This window comes from Zalophus californianus, chromosome X, assembly GCF_009762305.2.
Source record: "Zalophus californianus isolate mZalCal1 chromosome X, mZalCal1.pri.v2, whole genome shotgun sequence".
NCBI classification, from domain to species: Eukaryota; Metazoa; Chordata; class Mammalia; order Carnivora; family Otariidae; genus Zalophus; species Zalophus californianus.
In genome coordinates this window covers 106,497,653-106,519,281 of record NC_045612.1, presented here as the reverse complement: position 1 = coordinate 106,519,281, position 21,629 = coordinate 106,497,653, and the positions used below count along the sequence as shown (strand labels likewise).

The window sequence follows — 21,629 nt, the reverse complement described above, 5'->3', positions numbered from 1 at the left end:
GACTTCAGCAGAGTTGCAGGAAGCAAGATGAAACACAAAATATAACCATATTTCTATATACTAAATATGAACATGTGGAAATCAAAATTAAGAATTCCCAAGTTTTTAGAAGTATGTCAAATTATTGATCCAAGATCAATAAACCAAAGCAGGTTAAATCAAAACAGATATTCATGTGGGTACATCATACTTAAACTGCTAAGAGCCAAAGAATAAAAAACAATTAAAAGTGTCAGAGAAATAAAGATAAATTGCCTACCTGGGAATGATGATTTAAATAGTAACTCCTGTTTTTTCAAGAGTTTCCATGGAGAACTGTACAAAATGGGGCAGGACGTTTTCAATGCTGAAAGAAAAAACACAGCTGTCCACCCAGAATTCTATATCCACCAAAATTCTTTCCAAACTAAGGACAAAACAAGACATATTCACACAATCAAACCAGAGACCATTATTGCTGTACAATGTATAATGCAAGTAATACTAAAGGAAGGTCTTCAGGCTGAAGGGAAAGGACCCCTCATGGAAATTAAAAACTACGGGAAGGAGTGAAGTACTAGAGGGGGAAAATAGGTGGATAAGTATGACAACTTTTCTCTATGTTTGAAAAACATCTCTGAAGCAAAAATGGTAAATAGTATTGCATATGTAAAATACACGACAGAGATATATTTTTCATACAGGAAATATGACAAAAGAAAGGCAAAGGATTAAAGGAAATATAGTGTTGGGAGGATACATTCACATCAAGTGGTACTTTCATAACTCTGCACACCGGGATAAGATAGCAATTAGTATGTCAGTCCCGAAAGCACTAATATGATAAGTAGTAATATGGTTAGTATGGCTATATAACGAGTTCCTCCGAAACTTATTTACTCATTATTTACTGTTTTTGTTTCCCACAAGGATGTACCTCAATAAATACAACCATCAAGTGGTTTGTATCTGGCACATGTTGGAAAGTGAAGAAAAATTTAATGAATCAATGAAATATTTAAAATGAAATAAATTATGTAAAATGAAATAGATTATGTGAAATGATAAAAAAGATGCACTCCTTGGGAAGAAAAACTATCTTATGGACATATAGATTATATTAATTTTCTATTAAAAAAACCCTACAGATCCAAAAGTATTTCAATAACTAGCTTTTATAGAAATAAACATTTTTAATGGTATTCCAGCCTCTTTAGCCCAACCATCCTGCTGAGAAAATTTAAGAAAGGTGGAAGATATTAATTCAAGGAAGCAAACTTTTGAAGAGACAGAATCTCAGACACGAAGCCTATGTTGTGTGATCCACCAAAATTTATTACTCCTTTTCTCTTGAAGGCTTTTACTGATTCCAAAGATGTGACTGAGTATCCATAATATTAAACAGGAAGTTGTAGCTAAGAAGGTGTAAAGGACTTGCAGCAGTCTCAACTAATCAAGGGACACAAACTGGACCTGATAGCGTACCAGGAAAGAGAGGCTCTGAAAAACCAAGGTTCATTTGGCACCCCCTTAGGGCTATGCCCTAATGTCAATTAAGTGAATAACCTCAAATAAGTAACTCCACACAAAACCCGAAATCCAGCTTCAAAATGATTCAATTTCTAACTGCAGTGAGATGAACTACCCCCACCATAACTGCCTCCCAAGAGCAAAAGCTCACAAAAGAAAGATAAAATCACCCAGAAACTTCAATTACTTCTATATTATTTCATACAGAAAATCCAGCCTGCATTAAAAAATAACCACACATACAAAAAGTGAATGGGCAGGAAAAGAACACCTGTTTCATCACATGTGAGATTCCTTTTCTCTAGTGAGGATGATGGGACAAAGAATACTAAGACTTGGCTACACCAAGCAATTTAGAGCAACAGTGAGATAGCACTACGTACCTATTAGATGGGCAACAATGAAAAATGTTGACCGTAACAAATGATGACAAGGAAACAGAACAAATGCAATTCTCATACTCTGCTGGTAAGGTGTACAACTGTATATTCACAACACATAACAGTTTGACATACTGTAAAATAACTGAAATATACAACTGTCATATGATCCAGTCGTTCTGTTTCTTGACATTTTTCCTAGTAAAAATGAATTTATATCTCCATATAAAAACTCCAAAAATGGGGTGCCTGGGTGGCTCAGTTGGTTAAGCATCTGCCTTTGGCTCAGGGCCTGATCCCAGGGTCCTGGGATCAAGCCCCCATTGGGCTCCCTGCTCAGCGAGCAGTCTGCTTCTCCCTCTCCCATTCCCCTGCTTGTGCTTGTGCACTCTCTCTCTCTCTGTCAAATAAATAAATAAAATCTGGGGGGGAAAAAAAAAAACAACTCCAGAAATGTCTAAACATGGGAAAGTGAAAAGGGCTGCAGCAGGGTCAGAAAGAAATATGAAGTTCAAAGGAACCCTGAGGCGGAGGAGTAGATATTTACATTATCTTAATTGTGGTGATGGTTTCATAATACACACGTATCTAGAAACTTAGTTAATTTTAATGTGCAATTTATTTTAAATCAATTATACCTCAATGAACCTGTTCAAAATGTGTGTAGCATGCACCAAATATGTGTCTTAAAGAAAGTCTAGATAAAGCATTAAATCCCCAAAGAGGAAGTACTGAAAGTTTTAAATGATCATCCACTTCAAGAAACTGAAAAACGAAGTAATTTTTAACCAAAACATAATAGTTATGGTAAGCTCTGTGAATTGTGTAAGACTGTTGAATCACAGATATGTACCTCTGAAACAAATAATACATTATATGTTAAAAAAAAAGAAGAAGATAGCAGGAAGGGAAAAATGAAGGGGGGGAAATCGGAGGGGGAGACGAACCATGAGAGACTATGGACTCTGAGAAACAAACTGAGGATTCTAGAGGGTGTGGGGGGATGGGTTAGCCTGGTGATGGGTATTAAAGAGGGCACATACTGAATGGAGCACTGGGTGTTATACGCAAACAATGAATCATGGAACACTACATCAAAACCTAATGATGTAATGTATGGTGATTAACATAATAAAATAAAAAAAGAAAACATAATAGAAATAAAATGATAAAATTAAGATAAATGAATGAAATTAATAAATTACAAAGAGAAAAGTTAAAAATCCAAAAGTTGTTTTTTGATGTTGCTGCTGTTGTTCTTTTTGGAAGAAGGCAAAAAATTATACACTCTTAACAACACTTACCCCCCACCTGTAAAAAGAAAAATATATGTAAAACATTATATTATCACTACCAAGAGTGTAGAGTGGATTATCACTATAGATCCTTGAGACACATGCATAATAGCATAAGTTAATGACGATATTTTGAAGTTACCTGAATTCAGTAAATTCCAAGAAATAATCAGCTCAAAAAAAAAGGAAAAAGAAAATTTAGAAAATTTCAACAATTCTGTATCTACTTAATAAATTGCATCTGTAATTAAATCCTTCTTACCAATGATTCTATACCCTTGTGCCTGAGGGCCTGATGTTTTCCATATAGTTAAAAAGAAACAACACTAATCTTGCATAATCTTTTCCAGAGAATAGAAACATTAAAAACACTCCTCAATCATGTTATGAGACTACTATAAACTTTATACCAAAACAACAAGAATATTATAAGAAAATCAATGGTTTATAATAGAGAACTGGAGAAATGAAGCACCACCATTCCAATGCTGAAAGAAAAATAAAAATGTCAACCTAGAATTCCATATGCAGAAAAACCACACTTGCACAACATATATATATATATAATTATGTGATTAAAATAAGATTATTTTCTATTATTTCTTTAAATGATAATTAACTAGAATAACTGCTCTACGGCACCCAAATACCACAGAAAAACCTGAGACTCCATCCTCAGTCATACCACCAAAAGTCCACTCTTACCACATTGTAAATAGTTAACCCAAACCTCCCAACCCATGATGTCCAACAAGCTTCAAGCAGGGAGCTGAAACCTTAATAACTGCTTGGTGGTAAAGAGCTGTCTTTCACTACAGTTCACTGCCAATGGACAGCATGTGGCAAGTCTGGACTTCCAGTCCCTGAAATTTAATAACATGCTGCTCCCTTCCTTGCTGAGGTACTGTCAGAGGAGATCTAGTAAAGATTAATGACTTTCACCACAGCCCATGCTAAAGAAGTCATTCTGTATGGTGTCAATGGAGTCTACATGAGGTTCTGTAACCTGACATTCCTACTACTCACATCAGGGAGGAATTAGTGAAGGTCTAGTGGCGAGCCAGAACTCCCAATGGCACGTAGCAATAACCAAGAACATTCCCTATTCATGAGTCAATGGAGGACAAGGATGGAACATGGACTGCTACAATCACCCAGCAATAGAGGCAGTGACTTCACCTTTCCCTTCATGGTATAATACCAGAGGAAATAATAATTGATCTTGAAGGAGGAAACAGAAATTACCCAATCAAAACAATGGAGAGGAAACAGATGGGGTTTTTTAAAAACCCAAAAAACTAAGACTCAGGAACCTGTGGGTCCATAACAAACATTCTAACAATCCTGTTAGTGGAATCCCATAAGGACTAAATAAAGTATGGAACTGAAAGAATACTCTAATATATAATGCCTTCTCAGTTTTTCAAAAGACATGAACCTACAGATTCAAGAAGCTTAATGATGCCCTATCAGGATAAACTTAAAGAAATCCACACCAGGAAACATCATAGTCAAACTTCGAAAAACTAAAGACAGAAATAAGTTTTTGAAAGCAGCAAGACAGAAACAACACCTTACCTATAGGGAAAAACAACATTCAAATTTAGTCTATATTTTCACCAGAAACCAAGGAAGCCAGGAGATAGTGACACATTTTTCAAGTGCTGAAAGGAAACAACTGTCAACCCAGAACCCTACAACCAGTAAAATTATCTCCGGACTGAAGTGAAAATGAAGATATTCTCAGATCAGCGAACACGAAAAGAACTGAATGCCAGCAAAATACGCCAAGAGAATTGCTAAGGGAAGTTCTAAAATGTTTCCTTTCTAAATAGAAGGGAATGACAGAAGTAATCTTGAAACATCAAAAAAGAAGAAAGAACAAGGTAAGCAAATACACAGATGAATACAATAAATGTTCTTTCTCCTTTTTAGTTTTCTGTATTATCTTTTCAGCTGAAACAAAAATTCTAACACTGTCTGGTATGGATTCTGAAAGTACATAGAAGAAATATTTAAGACAAAATATTAAAAGCAGGAGGAGAATAAAAGGGATGTTTTAGGAGGTAAGATTTCTACACTTCACTAGAAGTGAGAAAATGATGATAATGATAGAAAAAACAATTGATCAACTGATTCATAGCAGATATATGACATCCAGAGTAATCAGTAAAAAGACTAATGCAAAAAGATACACTCAAATATAGTATACATAAGTAAAATCTGAATTCTAAAAACCTGTTCAAGTATCCATGGGAAGGTTGACAAAATAAAAATAGAAAAATTAAAAATACGGTGAATGAATAGAAAAAAAAAAGACACACGCAAGTCCTAATATATAGATGATAACATTAAATGAAAATGGCCTACATATATCAATTAAAAGACAGATACTGGCTGATTGAACTTAAAAAAAAAAAAGAAAAGACAAGACAACCATTTTCTGTCTACTGCAAACTCACTTTAAATATGATTTAGGTAGACTTGAAAGCAAACGATGGGTAAAGATACATCATGCCAACAATAATCAAATGAAAGCAAGAAAGGCAATATTAGTATCAGATAAACAAAATTCAGAGCAAAGAAAATTACCAGAGACAGAAATGGACACCGCACAAAGATGTATCCTCAATCCAATAAGATACAGTAATCCTGTATCCAACAAACAGAGCTACAACATGAGAATCAAAACTGATATAACTGAAAGAAGAAATAGATGAATCCATAATTACACCTGGAAATGTCAACCCTTCTCTCTTTGTAGTTGATAGAATAAATGTACAGAGACAGCAAGGATGCTGAAGAAATCAACACCATTAACTGACAGTACCTAACTGATATTTATATAACACTATACCACATAGCAACAAAATACAAATTCTTTTCAAGTGTCCATGGAATATATACCAAGATAGAACATATCCTGGGGCAAAAAAGAAAGCTCAACAAATTGAAAATAATTGAAATCCTAACAGTATGTTCTTTGACCATATTGGAATCAAATGGGAAATCAATAACAGAAATATAACAAGAAATCTTCAAAAATTTGCACACAAAACACCACACTTGTAAAAAATCCCTAGGTCAAAGAAGTATCAAGGAAAAAAAATTTAAATCACTGAAATAAATGAAAAAAAAATACAACATATCAAAATTTAAGATCAAACACAGAAATAGAAAAATAGCAAATAAAAGAGGAAACATTTCCCAATTCATTTTATGAGGCTAGTATTACTAAGATAAAAATTAGACAAAGATATAAAGCCAGGAGAGATTAATTAATAACTCTTGAATACAGACACAAAATCCTTAACATAATATTAGCAAATAGAACTCAGAAGCATATAAAAAGATTTAAGCACCACAAACAAGTGAGTTTAAATTCAGGCATCCAAGGCTGGTACAGTATTTGAAAACCTATCAATGTAATCTACCATATTAACATGCTAAAAAATGAGTATGACATAAACTTACCAGTTCATGAAGTAAAATCCATTAACCAAATTCAACACCTAGTTATTCACGATAAAAATTTCTCAGAGAAATAGGAATACAGAGAAACTTCTAATCTTGATAAAGAGCATATACTAAAGATCTAAAATATACATTATGCATAATGGTTAAAAAATGAATGCTTTCCTGCTAAGTTCAAGAATAAAAGGCAAGTATGCTCACTCTCACATTTATTCAAAATAGTGCTGGAAGGTGAACCAGGATAATAAGGCAAGAAAAAGGAAATAAAAGGCATATAAACCTGAAAGGAAGAAATAAAACTATTGCTATCTGTAGATGACATGATGTGTCCACATAGAAAATCCCAAGGAATCTATTAAAATGACATCAGCAAGGCTACATGACACAAGATGAACATACACGTTCAACAGTATTTCTATATACTAGCAATGATCTTGTGTACACTGAAATTTTAAAAAGATAGAATTTACAAGTGCTTCAAAAATTAAATATTTGCAGGCAAATCTAACAAAATATGTATAGGCCTTGTATACAAAAACTAATGAAAGAAACCAAAGAATATTTAAACAAATGGAGAAATATACCACGCTCATGGAGTAGAAGATCTTAGATTTAGTAAAGATTTAAATACTCCCCACAATGATATGCAGGTTTAATGTAATTCCTAAGTAAATTCTAACAATATATTTTGTAGTTATTAACAAGAGCATTCTAAAATTGAAATGAACACAAAATGGAACTAGAACACCTAATAAAATTTTGAAATAGTAGAATAAAGTTGGAGGAATCACTCCACCCAACTTCAAGATGTATTATACAGGTACAATATTCATGATACTGTGGTATTACTAGAGAACTAGACACATAGATCAATGAAACAGAATGGAAACCTAGTAATAGCCATATGCAGTATGGCTGGTTTATTTTTTATAAAGCTGCAGAAGCAATTCCATTGAGAAATAATGGTCTTTTCAAAAACTGTGCTATAGTAATTGGATACACATAGGCTCAAAATAGAGTTGCAATTTAAACTTCACACCTCATACCAAAAGTCAGCTTGGAAAATGTCTCATAGATCAAAATGTAAAACAAAATCTATAAAACATATAGAAAAGAAACAGGAACATTCAGGTCCTATGGCTAAGCAAAGAGTCGATAGATTTGACACCAATGTACAATCCATACAAGGGAAAATTAATAAATTAGACTTCATCAAAATTTAAAACTTTTGCTGTGCTAAGTTTTATCTTCTGTTAAGTAACTGGGAACAAGTTACATATTGGAAGAAATTATTTACAAGCCATATATCTGACCAAGGATGAGTATCTATAATATATAACATAAATTTTTTAAACTCCAACTGGAAAAAGATCAAAAGAAATGAACAGAAATTTCACCAAAGAGGATATACATATAGTAAATAATCACACAAAATATGTTTAACATCATAGCCATTAGGCAAATGCAAATTAAAGTCACAATGAGATACCACTACACACCTATTAGAATGGCTAAAATAAAAACTAGTTACACTGAAAAACGCTGGCAAGGATGCAGAAAACTCATATACGGTTCGTTACAATGTAAAACACAGTCATTCTGAAAAAGTTAGGCAGTTCCCATAAAAACTGAACATGCAAATACCATATGACACAGAAATAGTACTTCTGAGTATTTATCCCAGAGAATTGAAGACTCATGTTCACAAGGAAACATGTACTGAAATGTTTATCACAGCTTTTTCCGTAAAAGCCAAAAATTGGAAACACCCAGATGTCTTTAAGAGTGAATGATTAAACAAAATGTGGTACATCCATACCATGGAATTCTCAGTAAAAACAGCAACAACAAAAAAAACCTATTTATACACTCAACAACCTTGATGAATCTCCAGATGATTATGCTGAGTGAGAAAAAGCCAATCCCAAAGGTCAAATGAAGAATGATTCCATTTATAAAATATACATTAAATGAAAAATTATAGAAATGAAGAACAGATTAGTTGCCTGGAGTCAGAGATTAGCAAACGGGCAGGGAGGGAGGGGCTTGCCTATAAAACGGAAACATCAGGGATTCTTTCAGTAATTAAAATATTCCATGTTTTGCCTGTGTAGGTGTTAATATCTTGGTTGACATACTGTATATAGTTTTAAAAGATGTTAAACTTGGAAGAACCTGGGCAAAGAGTACAAAAATGTCTCTGTATTATTTCTTATAATTGCAAATGAAGGTATAATCACCTCCAAAGAGAAAGCTAAATTGTTATCTGTAGTCTTGATGTAAAGTTGGAATCAACTGGCTATGGGAGGAAAAAATACCTGTTAACTGAAACTTATTTCAAAATGCAGTTTGAGGGAAGATACCTGTTTCTTATAACAGTCAACTAGCCTGAATATCCTATTGAGGAAAAGTGGGAAAGCTGGAAATATATAAAAGATATCTCTTCAAGATACCACAGACTCAAGGAAACAAGCATGGAAGGCCTAGGACCTCAGGAAGAAGAAAAGCCCAGGTAGTGAGATCCGAATTTAGAACCACTTTCCCTACAAAGTATTTGCTAATTCAAAAGAGGTGACTGAACATCCAAAGCACTAAGCAGAAAGTAGAAGCTAAGCAGCTAAGGCACCTGAGCAGGTAGGTCTCCTATACTCTCACCTTGTCAGGGGACACACACTGAGCTTAGGATCCGGAGACGTAGAAGGCTAAAGAAACAAAACAAACCTCATGCATTCTTTTAATATCCCCGAGGGGCTACACCTTCAATGTCCATATGAACCAGAAATTCAAAACACCTCATAAAACTTGAGACCCCGTTTCACAAGGTCTCAAGGAAGAAAAGAACTTCCCGCAGGTAACTGCCTCTAAAAAGCAAACAAAATTGTCCCTAGAGAAAGAAAAATATCACTCAGAGCTTACAGTTATTTCTGCAGTATTTCATACAGAAAATCTATCAAGCAATAAAAGTAACCATACACGGAAAAGTACAAATGGAAAGGATTAACATCAGGCCTTTGATCTGTTTTCTCCATTTACGGGGGATGCCTGGAAAAGAAAGGATTGGTTATCCCCATGCAATTCAGAGTGATGGTGAGATACCACTGCATACTTACCAGAAGGGATACAGCTAAAAAAAATGACCATAACAAGTGCTGACTATGATGTGGAGTGACTGAGACATTCACACTGCTGATAGGGTATAAACTGATATGATAATGTTGCAAAATATTTGTTGCATTGTAAAATAACTTAAAGAGACCCTAATCATGTGATCCAGCAATCCATTCTGTGAGGTTTATCCAAACAAATGAAAATACATCATCATATAAAGACCTGTACAAGAATGTACTCAGCATGCGCAAAAGGGGAGCATCTGGGCAGCATCAGCAGGAAAGAAATATGAATGTACCACCAGAAAACGTGGAAAGGTGGGTCACATGGATATTTACATCACCTTGATTATACTGTTTGCTTCACAAATATGTACATATCTCATAATGTATACTGCTTATTTTAAATTTGTGCAGTTTATTTTAAATTAATTATACTTCCATAAAGCTATTAAAATATGAGATGCACCAAAATATGTATCTAAAGGAAAATTTATAGCATTAACTACACAAGTGGAAATGGTAATAACTTAACACCTGGTAATTCACCTCAAAAAGTTTTTAAAAAGTATAATTTTCTAATAATTAAAAATATGAAACAACAAGATTAAGACCAGTTAATGGATTTTGAATGAGTGCAAAGAGAAGACTGCTGACAAATCCAGAACGTTTTTTTTTTTTTTTTTTTTTTTTGAATAGAAGAAAATAACTAACCTGATTGTGGTAATCATTTCACAATGTTCACATATATCAAATCATGACAATGTACACCTTAAATACAGGTACTTGTGTCAATTATATCTCAAAAATACGGAATAAAAATTTAAAAACTCCCTGCAAGATTTATCAAGAAAATTACAGATATACATTATCAATAAAATAAATGTAGAAGGGATCATCACTACAGATCCTGGAGACAAATACAAAATATTTTTTAAAAGCATACTTATAAATTTGAAATCATTTCTATAGTTTGTTAAATCTTGAGAAATTTCAGTAGTCCTATAATCACTAAATAAATTGTGTCTCTAATGAAAATCCTTCTTACAAATGAACGCCATGTCCTAGCGTCTGGATTCCTGATCTTTTCCACATAATAAGAAAGAAATAACAACAATCGTGCATAAACTCTCTCACAAAATGCAAAAACACTCCCCCAAACGTTCTAGGAGACCCTTATAAACTTTACACCGAACTGATGAAGATAATGTAAGAAAGGAAAACATAAGGTTTATGTCTCGTATGACCAAATGCACAAAACAACTTATGTTTGACAAATGGAATCAAGAATATATCAAATATAAAACACAATGTACAAATTGAGGTTAATTCAAGAATGAATTCTTGTGGGTTTAACATTTTGAAATCAAACCACTTTAAGAAAACAAAGGAAGAAAATCATGTACTATTGCAATAGATATAGAGAAACCATTTGACATAATTTACCACCCACTTAAAACTTAAAAAAACAAACAAAAACCCCAAAATGGAAAACTGAGAACACTGCAGCAAACATCATACTTAGTGATGAAATACTGAAAAACTGGACACCTGAGATCAGAAAAGACACAAGAATTTCTACTGTCGTTAGTTCTATTAACATTTTATGATGGTTCCTAGCCAGGGAAAAACAAGAAAATATTCAAAAGATCTTAAATTGGAAAGAAATGAAATTGTCATTTTTCACAGATTATGTGTTTATGGTTCCAGACTTTCCAAAAGTAACCTGTAGGCAATATATTAAAACTAGTAAGCTAAAAGATTTATTAAGATTGATGAATACCATACAATGAAACATAAACACATACTATTGAGAAACACAATCCTTAATAAACTTTTTATGTTTATCATTAGAAATGGCACTAAAACTCCACAGGACAAAGTTTTATTTTTGAGGTTTATTCTATAAACTTATCAGATAAACTTTGAGAGTCACTATAACCCTAATCATTGTTATCATTTTCTCTGACAGCATGTAACACAAGCCACTGAACATAAGACAGACTTTATAACACACTTGACATTTAATGCCAGTACAACTCTTTTCTAACTCTCTTGTTTTTAAGCATAACTTCTTACTCTGTTGTGTGCTAACTCAAAAACAGGCAAAAAGGCAAAATGCAAGCCATCTTGTTTCTATTTCTTTGACTTATCATTTATTAATTACACATATATTATGTACTCAGTGAAAAATCTTCAAAAATGCAGACATATATTCCCTCTGAGAGGTAACCAGGATTAGCAACGAAGTGTATATACTAGCAGATATACACACAAATATGTATTCACATAAATAATGTATTTAAAATTTTCACATATCTGGAAGTAACTTATAATTTGCTTTGTTTAGCAATTGGTCTCAAACTTTTCTTCTGTAAATATATACAGTTCTTCCTGATCGGTTGCAAAAGCTGCACAGTATTCATGGTACAAACAAAGCATGATTTATTCAGAAACAGCAGTTTTGCCTCTTTTGTACCCATCCTTTCACACATGTATGAGTCTGTGTGTCAGATGCAGTACTAGAAGGCAAATTACTGTGGAGTTTAAAGTGTAGGTAAATTTTAAAACTGGGAGGGTGGAAAAGGCCAAATTACTATTAAGAAGCCAGGGTAATTTTATACCCCTTCAATAAGCCAATATCAAGACAAAGAAGTGTCTTAATATGAATTTAACTTGCTCTAAGTGTTAAGCATATTTTTAATAGAGTAATTGCCCATTTATGTTTATGTATATACCTATACCTAGATACAATTGCTAAGTCCATTTGTTAACCAATTATTATATAATTATTTGAATACCAAAAATACTACTTCTTAAACCTATAGATAATCTTAAACATAGCTTCTCATTATTTTCTTTATTTTCTATATATTGCTTGTCAGTGACTGGTTCTGATATTTACTATATTTATATAAATCACTTTTTTAAAAAAGATTTATTTATTTGAGAGAAAGAGCACGAACGGTGGGGAGGAGCAGAAGGAGAGAGAGAAGCAGGCTCCCTACTGAGCAGGGAACCCCATGTGGGGCTCAATCCCAGGACTCTGGGATCATGACCTGAGCCAAAGGCAGCTGCTCAACCAACTGAGCCACTCAAGCACCTCTATAAATCACTTCTAATATAGATTATGTTTTGCCAAAGCATGATGATATTATATGTTATATAACAGTTGTAGATATGGGGATGCCTGGGTGGCTCAGTTGGTTAAGCGTCTGCCTTCGGCTCAGGTCATGATCCCGGGATCCCGGGATCGAGCCCCACATCGGGCTCTCTGCTCAGCGGGGAGCCTGCTTCTCCCTCTGCCTGCTGCTCCTGCTGCTCCTCCTGCTTGTGCTCTCTCTCCCTCTGACAAATAAATAAAATCTTTAAAAAAATAGTAGATATAAAATATTTTGCAATAGGCAATACAAGAATCACTTTGAGACTTTGGCTATTCTCATTCAACTTCTCCTCTAAGTCACAAGTAATACCAGATTAGCAATAACAGTAACAAACCATTTTGATATTTTTGGGAGGAATGTGATTTATTTTAATTTGTGTTTATGTGCAGATATCTTTATGAATTGAATATAATTTTTTTTTATTTCTGGCTTTTGTTATTTTTCATACCAGCTATAATTTTTGCTTTTGCTTTGCTTTATTTCTAGGGTCAATCAAATGAATTATCCTTTTATTTACACAGATGGAATAATTTGGATTAACATAAAAGCTACTGAAGTTTTTGAAGACTTTTACTAGTAAACACTGTATCTGACATCTATAGCAAATACAAATATTAATGAGGTGAACAAATGTATGCACACTAAAACCTTCTGAGAAATAAATACACATTAGTCATCTATGAACAGTGACTTAAACGATGGCTACCTTCTCAACAGGATTCAAAGAGAACCAGAAAAATGGAGCAGACTCTTTTCAATGCTCAAGGAAAAAATGCAAATTTAAACCCACAACTACGAAAGCAGTATTCCCAGTCACAAGTCTTTTTGGTTCAGGGACCAAAGTACACAATATTTGACCAATAAGTGTCTTATACTGACTAGAGGAGAACACCTAAGGAGCCTTGCTAACAGATTTTTTTTTAAATGAGGAAAAATCTAAGCAATCATATCAGAAACTACACAGTGCAGTGGAAACAGAATACATAATTAGTCCAGCCTTGTCATCAAATAAAAAAACAAACAATAACAACAAGCCAGGTGGGGGAATCAGTCTGAGACGTGCAAAGAAAATGTGTTGTTACAAATTCTGCAATATAAGAAATCCTAAAGGAAGCTCTTCAGCATGAAAGGAATGATACCAGACAGCGATTAAAATCCATATGGAAAAAAAGAAAGATCTCTAGTAAAATAATTATGTAGGTAATGATAATACCAAATATAAATATTAATGTTCCTTTCATAGCACAACTGATTTAAAAGACTTCACAAAACAGTATCTATAAAATTATAATTTTATAATTATAAAATTGTATTGTGGTCATATAACACATACAAATATAATATATTTGACAACAGGAACACAGAAGAGGAAGTTGTAAATGAATCTATCTTAGAGTAAAGAAGTAAAACCATATGGTACCACCAATTCACAGGAAGAGATGAACAGATTCAGAAACAGTACATAAAAAGTTTAATATAAAAAAATCTATAAACACAATTTATTCTCCTTTCCTCTAGCTTCTTCAACAGACATAAAACTATATAAAACAATTACTACACTATATAACAATGTCATGATGGGTATATAACATATTTTAACATAATATGTATAATAATAGAAAAATGAGGGAGCTTTATAGGAATTAATGTTCTATATTTTACTGGAATTAATTCAATGTAAATCTAAAGGATATTCTAGTTAAGATTTATATTTTAAGCCATAGAGAAACCACTAAGATAATAACACAAAAATATAACACTAGGCCATAGAACAAACCTCAATAGTTTCAAAAGGACTTAAACCAAACAAGGTATGTTTTCTGACACAATGGACTGAAATTAGATGGTTATGTTTATTACCTTGATTGCGGTAATGGTTTTACAGGTTTATGCATGTGTTCAAATCCATCAAATTGTATACATTATTTATGTGCAGGGTTTTGATTATCAATTATACCTCAAGAAAGCTATTAAAAGAAACCAACTGAGATAAATTTGGAAAATTTAAAGATGAGGGGAAATTAAACCACAGCGGACCACATAAGCAGTATGTCAAAGAAGAATTCAAATAGGAAATCAGAAAATGAAAAAGCTCATTTTTTAAGCAAAAATGTTAAATACCATTCTGTATGTAAAGTATATGACTTGCAAAATTCACTGAACGGTAAGCTCAAGATTCATGTATTTAACTGAACATAAAGTTTACTTCATTTAATTAAAGGAAAAAATTACAATAATCACCAATAACCACTTTTTAATAAAATTATAAATAAAATATGTGACAAAAAGACCACAAAGAAAAGGGGAACAGAGGCATTTTCTTGTTGTGAGACTGCCTGTACATAATTTGGCATTTTGTTAATTCTAAGTAGATGAAGATAAGTAAAGGTTTTATATGCCAACCTCTAGAGGGACCGGTAAACATAATACAAAGTGGTACAGGTAACATTTTAGACTACTGTAGCTTAAAAAATTGCCACAAATTTGCCTTTTATAATATAATCCATATTTACTTGTTTGTGTTTCACTGGGGTCTACCTAGTAAAATTATGTACCTCTACTACATAATTTATATCTGGCACATGTTGGGAACTAGGGAAACATTTAGTCAATCAACAATGAAATTTAACTAGAGTACATTAACCAAATAAGGACATTAGAGTTCTACTCTTTGGGAGATCATTTGTCTTAACAAATTTTTTAAAATCTTATTGATATAAAGATTGAATTAATAAAATCTAGGAGGAAAAAAAAACCACAAAAACTTATTCCAAAAAAAGAAAAAGAATATATACACACACACACACACACACACACACACACACACACACACACACACACACACATATATATAACTGTCAGCTTTCAGTAACAACTAAGAAACTCTATCAGCCCAACTATTCTGCTGGAAAAAAAAAAAAACTAGGAAAGCTGGAAGATATTAAAGATATTTGAAGGCACCACACACCCAAGGATACAAGCATTTGAAGAGACAAAAGATCTCAGAAAAGAAACCCAGGTGATGAGACTCAAATGTGGTACCTCTCTTCCCCTCGAAGTATATGCTTTTCTAAAAGGGGTGATCAAGAAGCCAAGATGCTAAGCAGAAAGTTAGAGTTGAGACAAAACAGCTGAGTAGGGCTTCTAGCAGTCTCACCAGCTCAGGGAACTGGCTGGAACTGAAGGTGCACCAAGGAGAAAGGCTCTTAATGACAACCCAGGGGTCCATTTGGCACCCCCTGGGAAGATCTACCCTAAATATCTATATGAACCCAACATAGAAAACCTCTCACAAAACCTGAGATCCAGCTTCAGAAGAATGAATTCTCTGACTGCCATAACATGAACTGCCCACATATTCGCTGTCTCTCAGAAGCAAAAACAAATGCTCACTAGACGAAGGAAAATTCATTCAGAACCTCCAGTTACTTTAGCGGTATTTCAAATAGAAAATCCAGCATGCAATAAAGAATAGCCATACATACAAAAGCATAAATGGGAAGGAAAGGATTACCATAAGTCTTGTGATCCATTTTTTCCATTTATGGAGAATGACACCTTTTTGCATACCCATACAATGTGGAGCTACGGTGAGATGCCACTGTACGTCTATTAGAAGAGCTATGATTAAAAACACTGACCATAACAAGAGTTGGCAAGAATGTAAATCAACTATAACCCTCACACTGTTGTCAAGATGTAAACGGCACATTCATGTTGCAAAACATTTCGACGTATTCTAAAACAACCTTTAAATACACCTCTCATATGATCCAGTCATTCTATTCCTGTAAGAGAATATCCACTGCAGGGAAAGTGCGGAGTGTTTAGGCAAGATTCGGAGGGGGCTGTCCAAATGTGCACAAAGAAATCTAGAGAGAAGAATGAATATAAGCTCACTATCTTGATTGTGGTAATGGTTTCACAAACACACATATCAAAATATGCACTGTTTACTTTTAAATTGTGCAGTTTATTTTACATCAATTAAGCCTCAACTGAATTGTTAAAAATCGTGGAGGATGCATCAAAATACAGGTCTAAAAAATGTTCAGAGCACTAATGCAAAAAATAAAATCCTGAAACTTTAAGATTTGAAAATGCACTTTATAAAATTAGAAAACAAAGCAGGAATTTAAACCAAAATTCTGAACATGAAAAATTAATATCAGTTATAAAAAAAATGAATGAGAAATCCAAAATTAAGTGAATAAAGAAGACATGTTATCAATAGCAGGATGGTAAAAAGGATCATCATTAGGATCCTAAAAACATATACATTATGTTATAAGGAAACATACGTCTACAGATTTGAAATTCATAAAATGATGAAATTTTTAAAATAACAAAATAGGAAATCTCAAGGATTCTATACTTATTCAATAAACTGCATCTGTATAGAAAAATCTTCCTACAAATGAATTCCATGTCCTGATGTCTCAATTCCTGATGTTTGCCATATAATTGAAAAATCAATAACCAATCATGAACAACCTCTTCCACGAGAGAGAAACAGTAAAACCTCTAGCCAAAATGCTTTATAAGACCCCTATAAACTTGACACCAAGCCAATAGGATCATTATAGGAAAAGAAAATCAAAGTTTTATGCCTCACGAGAAACATTAAAAAAGTTAAAACCTTATGTTTGACAAACAGAATCTAAAGAGAATTCAACTATAGTACACAAGGAACAAATTGGGCTTAATATAAGAATGGATTCTTGATTTAACATTTCAAATCAAACAACCTTGACAAACAAAAGAGCGAAATCATGTCATTATGTCAGAGGATACAGAAAAACTATTTGATATAATTAATCACCTACTTACGATTTTTAAAACTGCAGCACCTATAATTAGTAGTAAAATACTGAAAAACTCCTTGAGATCAAAATGAAGACAAGGATGTCTATTATCACCATTTCTGTCGATCATTTTAGGGAAAATTTAGTCAGGGCAATAACACAAGAAAAAGAAGAAAAAAGGCATCAAGTTTAGAAACAACAAAATGAACTCGCTTTTATTCAAAGGTCACATAATTATGTTTCCAGACTATCTAAAAGCAACCTGTAGCTCATGCATGAGAATTATTAGAATTAATTAGAACTTACTAGAATTAATAAGTTAATTTACCAAATTGATGGATACAAAAGACTTAAACATGAACACATTTTTCTGAGAACAGCAACTGATAGACTTTTCATATACATCATAAGAAATGGCACAAAAGCTCCACAGGACAAGGACACATTTTTTTTGAAAAGACTTTATTTATTTGACACAGAGAGAGAGAGCGAGAGAGAGCGCGAGGGAGCGCACAAGCAGGGGAAGCAGCTGGCAGAGGGAGAGGCAGGCTCCCCGCTAAGCAGGGAGCCCGATCCTGGGATCATGACCTGAACCCAAGGCAGATGCTTAACCGACTGAGTGCCCCAAGGATACAGTTTTAAGGCTTTTTCTATTTACTTTTTCAGATAAATTTTCAGTCATTATAACTCAGAATACGGTTGTCATTTTCTTTTCTGATATCGTGGTATTGCAGAACCCAAAATACAAGATAAACTTTACTATACGCTTGACATTTAATCCAAGAGAAACAATAAAAGCATTATTTGTGACAATTTTGTCCACGGTCCCTAGTTTAACGACCTCATTGACTAGAGTCAGCTTCCTCAAACTGGACCATAATTAAATTAAATTATTTTCTCCACAAAGCTTTTTACATTTTTATTTCTCTGGTTTCTAATGTGTTTTCAGCATGACTTCTGATCTATTCTACACTACCATAAAGGAAAAAAATGTAGAGCAGACATTAAAAAAAAATCACTAGTGATATACCATCATGTGACTATTTTTAAAATTTTCTTTTCCTACTTGTAAATTCAGTGTACACTTGGTGCAGACTTTTCAAAAAATGCAGATGCATATTTTCTCAGTGTATAAAAACAGATATTCATATAAATATGTATTTATATAAAGAATATATTTGTATACATGTGCACACCTGCAATTATAATTTGCTTTCTTTTTTATTAGCAATTGGTCATGGAGTTACCATCTGTAATAAATAAGAGTTACCTGATTTGCTATAAAGTTTCAGAATATCCACGGAATGAACATTTATTTACAAATAGCTCCTTTGCCAATTTTGTAAACATATGTTTATGCTCAATTGTGAGTAGCTGTGTTGGATACAGTCCTAAAAGGCAAATTAGTATTTTAAAAAGTATATTAAAAAAAAAGAAGTTGCTAAAATTGCTAGATTAATTTTCAAAAGTCCGTTACCAGTTTGTAATGCCTTGATAATCTGCCATTAAGATAAAGACTATCTTCTTATCTATTTAATTTGCAATAATTATTAAGCATATTTAATGACAATTTACACTTGTTTGTATAAACTGTTGTTAGTTTATCATTTTATAATTATTTGAAATAACAAAAATTTTATATATTAAAGCTATATATATATGCATATACTATTGTTGCTTTCCCCTATATTCTATATATTGCCTTTACTGAATTAGTATTCCTATATTTATAGTATTACATGTACTGTATTTAGATAGATAGTTTCGGCTATAGGATATGATTTGCCAAAACAAGTATTTTGCCTTAGGTAATACAAGTGTTACTTTATTACTCTTTATAAAGGATTTTAATTTCTTCTCGTATATGCCTATCAACATTAGCCACAGATGAGCAATTATAAAAACAATTTTGATACTTAGAATGTGCTTATATTATTTTACTTTATATATGATACATATTCAATAAGAAATAAAAATTAAGTATCTTTTTTTTTCCTATGGGAGATTTTCCTTTGCTTTGCTACATTTTGTTGTAATTGGAAATCAAATAAATTTTTATTTTTACTTAGAGCAGAATAGTTTGGATTGACCATATATGTACTGCAATTCTGAAATATTTTATTATTGAATTCTATGCTAGAATACTATCTATATGAAATATAAGCATATCACTGAAGTGAACAATTAAAAACATCTGAGAAATAAAGATACATTACCTACCCCACAAAGATGATTTAAAAGATGGCTGCCTTCTCAGCAGAATCCATCGAGAACAGGAGAAAAATAAGAATCTTTCTAATGCTGAAAGAAAAATTACAACTGTCAACCCAGAATTCTATATCTACCAAAATTATCCTTCCAAACTAAGAGTTAAATAAGACACGGCCACATAAACAAACCTGAGACAATTTACTGCTTGAAAACTGTACTTATGCTGCTCAGCACGTAGTGAAAACAGAACCACGGTATGAAGAGCCAGGACCGGAGAGCCAATAGGGCGCCCTCCGCTGTTGACAGTTGGTAATGGCAGTTGATTGAAATTAGCAATTTATGTAGCAGCAAACCACGGCATTTTATTGGTTACAAGAGAATCACTAAAGTTGGCCCAGAATCCTGGGAGGGGCCATAAACCCCATTTTTTGAAGCAAGAGAATGTCAAAAAATATGTAGGCATGTTTTTAAATTGCCCCAGGTAAAAATCCAAAAGAAGCATTTAAATTGAATAACAAAAAGTATTCAACAAACAAAAGGAGGCACAAAAAGAAGACAGAAATAAAAAGAGATGGGGAAAACAGAAAATGAAGGACAAGATGGACAATTATAAATCAATCTATATTAACAAAAACATTAATTTTTTTCAAGTTAAACATTTCAACTAAAATGTAAAAATTTTCAGGCTAGAAAAAAAGCAGTTCCCAAATATATGCTGTTTATATGAAAAGCAATTTAAATTGAAAGATACTGTATTGTTCAGAGTCATAACATAGAAAATGATATACCATGCAGAATTAAGCATAAGAAAAGTGAGACGGGTAAATTAATGCTAAAGAAACTAGACTTCCGGGAAAAAAGGGAGAGATAAAGAGGGACATTTCATTATGATTAAAGGATTCATTCTTCAGGAACAGAAGAAACACATTACTTAAATGAGAAATGCCATCATTACAGAACCTGGAAATAGACAAACTATAAGTGATTTTATGCTAAATAAATTTTTATGTTACTACATATGAAATGTAAAGCCCAACTTAACAAAAAATAAGACTTGGGAAATCTGCATCGTCCTGTGTTTATTAAATAAATTGAACCTATAATGACAAATCTTCTGTAAGTGAGTCCCATGCTCTGGTGATTGAATTAGTGAATTTTCTTCTACAATTGAGAAAGAAATGACACCAGTATTACACAAGACATTACAGAGAACACAAATAGTAGGCAACCCCTCTAAATGTTTCAAGAATGCCATAAAAACTTCACAACAAACTGAGAAGAATATCACCTAAAAAGGAAAATCAAAGGCTTTTATCTCTGATGACTAAATGCAAAAAAAAAAAGAAAAGTATGTTTAACAAAGTGAATCAAGTCTGATACACCATGAACAAATTGGGTTTTATCCAAGAATAAATTCATGTTGAATTAACACTTTGAAATCAAATCACTTCAATAAAACAAAGAACAAAATAGTGTGATTATTTTAACAGATACAAAAAAAAAAGAGACATAACTTATCACCCACTTAGGATTGTTAAAAATTCATAAACTGTAGTTAATATCATAATAAGTGCTGAAATATTTAAATCTTACCCTGAGATCAGGAATGAGAGAAGGATTCCTAACACCATTTCAATTTAATATTTATGTAGGGCAATAATATATGAAAATGAAAAAAAAAGGT

At 32.8% G+C, this 21,629-nt stretch overlaps 1 long non-coding RNA gene across 1 annotated transcript; it reads right to left on the bottom strand.

The window, feature by feature from the left end:
• Positions 1 to 264: 264 nt before the first annotated feature.
• Positions 265 to 20,188, bottom strand: LOC113931299. The gene is made up of 3 exons (XR_003522715.1): positions 20,134 to 20,188; positions 19,955 to 20,035; positions 265 to 346 (listed from the first exon to the last, which is right to left on the bottom strand). It is a non-coding gene; the product is annotated as an uncharacterized LOC113931299 (long non-coding RNA).
• Positions 20,189 to 21,629: the final 1,441 nt, after the last annotated feature.